The sequence below is a fragment of the Octopus bimaculoides genome, chromosome 1, assembly GCF_001194135.2.
Source record: "Octopus bimaculoides isolate UCB-OBI-ISO-001 chromosome 1, ASM119413v2, whole genome shotgun sequence".
NCBI classification, from domain to species: Eukaryota; Metazoa; Mollusca; class Cephalopoda; order Octopoda; family Octopodidae; genus Octopus; species Octopus bimaculoides.
Window position 1 is genome coordinate 93,892,875 of NC_068981.1, and position 4,483 is coordinate 93,897,357.

Sequence of the window (4,483 nt, forward strand, 5' to 3'; positions counted from 1 at the left end):
ATGAGATCTTTAAAAGATGATGGGTGGAGGAGACGAAACTGGTATATTACTGATATTTATTTTATAAATATTTATCTTATATGTAAAGTGATGGTATGTTGTCAACTTAATGTGACAATGTCATGAGAGGGAAGAATGCTACTGCTATTTAGCCCTAGGAAACACCGTTTCCTGTGTCCTTATGTTTACAAAGAGGGAGATAGGCACCTCCACCCATCAAAACCAGCATCCAGAGACTAGTTTCAGAGTCATTGCTCATCATCAGTCTGGAGTAGCATGGCTTGCTAGCTTAATTCTTTATTACAGGTACAAGGCCTAATTACAGAGGGGACAAACAAAGACATGCGGGAATATAAAACATATGAAGGATGAATGTGAAAATTATATATTTACAATGCAAATGAGCCGGCCATCTCGCTCTCGCTGCGAGATGAAACCGTGTATTTCTTTACCATTAACTTATTACACAACTTCTAGCCTCGCTCCGAAGTGAAACCGCAACTACCCTTTTCGCTTCCGCCCTATAATTACACCTTTTAAACAAATGTTCAAACAGGATTTACTTCTTATTTTCCTTTTTTTCAACCAAATGTATATCACATTATTTTTTAAAAAGCATTTTGGAAACCTAATTCATTCAACACTTGCAAAATGACTTGTTTTTTCCTTTTTTCTTTCTTTTTTTCTTAAAAGTTCAAATAAATATTTTCTGAATTACAGTCTTTACAAAATTGTATCGACTTACCTCTTCTGTCTCTCACAATGTCTTTCACTCTTACACTCCTTTACGTTGGAGTATCCTATCTCACTATAATTTGCCTTTTGTTTGTGTTTTTCATGTTGTCTCTTTTTGTTTCTATTTTCCTGCTGTTTTGTGAGTTCTTCTATCTTCGCCTCTAAGTCTGTGTGTTCGTGTTTTTGTGTGTCTGTGTGTTGGTTTGACTGTAACTCTGCGTGTTTCGTCTGTGTGTCTATGGTTTTAGGTTTCCGTACTTCTGAGTTGTCTTGCTTCTGGTCTGCATGATTCCGTTTCTGGTCGTGGGTTGAGTTTCTTCTTCCATTCCTTTACATTTCTTCATTTTCACTGTCGTCGGTGACTTTCTTCTCTCTCTTTTCCTGGGTTTTACTCTACCAAATAGCCATCATATTCTGTTCTCTGCTTCTGCTTTTTTTCCACCACTGTATCTTCCTGTACACTCTCTTTCACCATTTCTCCTGCTGCTCTAGGGCATTTCCTTCTCAGGTGCCCTCTTTCACCGCATCCGTAACATTTTGGGGGTCTCCCCTCCAACATTACTTCCAGCTTTTCACCGTTTGGTAATTCCACAGTTTCCGCCATTTCGTCGTAATATTCTGGGGTTACTGCGCAAATTACTTCAATGCCATATATCCACCAATTCAATTGTTGAGTTCTGCTTACAATACAAATGTTCAGGTTTTCACTTCCCTTCGCCAGCTCTGAATTAAATATTGCGACTATTACCCATTCTCGGTCTATCGACAGTGGGATTCTTCCCACCCTGACCCTTACAATTCTTTTGCCCAAACTGCTCAGCACCAGTGTCCATTTCTCTCCTAGTATCAGTCTGTTATCATTCATTTTCGCCTCCTCTTCTGATGCAAAGCTGACTATTATAGTCGCGTATTTCCTTCCTCTTGTAAAGTAAGTTATTCCTTCACCCATTTGTTCCTTCAATATTTCCTCAATCTTTTCCTGCGGTGCATATTCTATTCTCCTATTTTCATTCGAAAATGTTCTGAATATCACCGTCCTGCTTTCCATTTTTCTTTCTTTCCTCCTCTGGCAGAGTCATTTTTATGTTTGACCCTTCTTTTTCTATTATGTCATAATATATTGCTATCTTCTCCTCATTCCACTCCATCTTCTTTGGCTTCAGCACACGTGGGTCTATAGCATCTCGACCTCCAGTAGCTTCTGCGTAACTCTTCTTTTCTTCCATTATTCACTTCCACCCAACGATGGTGGCTTCGCACAAAAAATTTCGCTTTGAATTCTTCAAAAAACAACAAAAGGGCGTGGCTTACTAGCTGTCGATGCCTATCTGCCTTTGTAAACATTTAATAATTCAAATGAAATACATTCACTGATTTCGAAAATAGAAATAATTCATTTCTAAATCTCTCAGAGTGCTGCTACTGTATAAATCTCTCTGAGAGATTTAGAAATGTATTATTTCTATTTTCGAAATCAGTGAATGTATTTCACTTGAATTATTATATGTTTGACAGCTAGCAAGCCATGCTATTCCAGAGTGATGATGAGCAATGACTCTGAAACTAGTCTCTGGATGTTGGCTTTGATGGGTGGAGGTGCTAATCTCCCCCTTTGTAAACATAAGGACACAGGAAATGTGTCAAGACCAACAGGAAATGGTGTTTCCTAGGGCTAATTAGCAGTAGCATTCTTCCCTTTCATGGGAATGTCACATTAAGTTGACAACATACCATTACTTTATTGTGTCGCTACTATATAAATCTCTCTGAGAGATTTAGAAATGTATTATTTCTATCTTATATGTATTTATGTATTTATTTATTTCCACAGATGGCTGGTGACATACAGAGCGATTTGCTTCGTATCCTCTTAGAAATGATAGAGACGACATCTATAAGCTGAAGAGCAAGTGTTCCAACTGATTACTTTCTCAGCAATCATCACAGATGGCGGTAAACCACAAACAGTTTTATATATGAGAAATTATAACTCGTCCACTGAAATGTTTTAAATATGAACGCTAATTTAAAAACAAAACTGTGAAATCTGCAGCAAACCTACCACTTACTGACTTTCAAACAAAAATTTTGTCACGCTTGTGCCTTGGAGAGGAATCTCGGCGAAGGTTTTCAGACTGTCCATAACAGACAACAAATGTCGTTGAGCTATATTCCATGTTTATCGAAATAGCTAATTTAGTGTACACAAGAATGAAATTAGTAATACGAATAGAGTTAGGAAAATACATTAGCTCAATGATTAAACTATTTTAATCATTTCGGATGATAACTCTTAAAATTTCTATATTATTATACCGCCTCAAAGGCGGCGAACGGGTAGAATCGTTACCGAGCTGGGGAAAATGCTTAACACCATTTCCTCCGTCTTACCTTTTAAGTTCAAATTCCACTGAAGCCGACTTTGCTGTTCATCTTTTCGGAGTCCATAAAATAAGCGTCAGTCAAGTACTGTGGTTGAGGAAATCGACCCGACCCCTCCTCCAAAATTTCAGGTCTTATACCTATAGGAGAAAAAATTATTATACCTCCTCGAAAAGCATAGATTTCACTTATTTGCTGAGTAAGAGAATCATGCAGTAGATGTACAATATTGAACAAGAGTAGGAAAGAAATAGTATCAAATTTCGGTTACATCTGCTTAATGATTTTTTTTTTTATCACTGCTTTGGTTAGTACCGTGAAGTCTATGTTTCGCTGTGGGTGTCTAATAAAATGTAAAAATGTCTGGAGTTATTTTCTGTACTTGCTGAAATAAATATATATTAGCCATTCAGTTGTACTTTCCTCATCTCATCCGTATTTTTAACTAGAAACTAATGCAGATCTGAATCGGCTATAAATCTTTACAAACGTGCTCCAGAGATGAATAAATTGATTTGTCTCCTATTCGGAGAAAGATATTTCCTGATGATACGTACAAATGGGTAAATAGCGTGTAATACGAGAGAGAAAGGCAAAAGAAAGCAGAAAAGATGATCGACAGGAAACGCTGGAGTAAATATTATGAGACAGTAAGATAATAAGCAGATGGTCAACAAGGACGCCTTGCAAACATTGATATGAGGAAGGGAGGGTGGAAATTTAAAAAGCGAGAAAGGTGTGAATTTAATGTCAAAAAAGATGTAAGGTGAACTATTATGTGTGTGTTAGCACTCTGTCGCTTACGACGTCGACGGTTCCAATTGATCCGATCAACGGAACAGCCTGCTCGTGAAATTAGCGTGCAAGTGGCTGAGCACTCCACAGACACGTGTACCCTTAACGTAGTTCTCGAGGATATTCAGCGTGACACAGTGTGACAAGGTTGACCCTTTGAATTACAGGCACAACAGAAACAGGAAGTAAGAGTGAGAGAAAGTTGTAGTGGAAGAATACAGCAGGGTTCGCCACCATCCCCTACCGGGGGCTCGTGGAGCTATTAGGTGTTTTCGCTCAATAAACACTCACAACGCCCGGTCTGAGAATCGAAACCGCGATCCTATGACCGCGAGTCCGCTGCCCTAACCACTGGGCCATTGCGCCTCCACAAGATGAACTATTATACGAGTCGTTAAACTGCAGATATGTTAAAGAAAAAGATGACGACTATGAGAATGAAAGGAATTTATTATTGCCAATAGATGAGAAAGTTTCCATCGCAAAAGTGAAGTATTTTTCTTTGCGCATAGGAGTGTAGAGCGAAACATAGTGTAAGATGACAGAGCAAACTGATTGTTTATTCAAAAAG

At 38.3% G+C, this 4,483-nt stretch overlaps 1 long non-coding RNA gene across 1 annotated transcript in view; it reads right to left on the reverse strand.

The window, feature by feature from the left end:
- The window catches only part of LOC106875280 (uncharacterized), a 14,564-nt gene extending 11,313 nt beyond the window's left edge, over positions 1-3,251 (reverse strand). The window contains exon 1 of the long non-coding RNA XR_001410098.2: positions 3,127-3,251. This is a non-coding gene — a long non-coding RNA (uncharacterized LOC106875280). The remainder of the gene's footprint in view (positions 1-3,126) is intronic.
- Between the last annotated feature and the right edge of the window lie 1,232 nt (positions 3,252-4,483).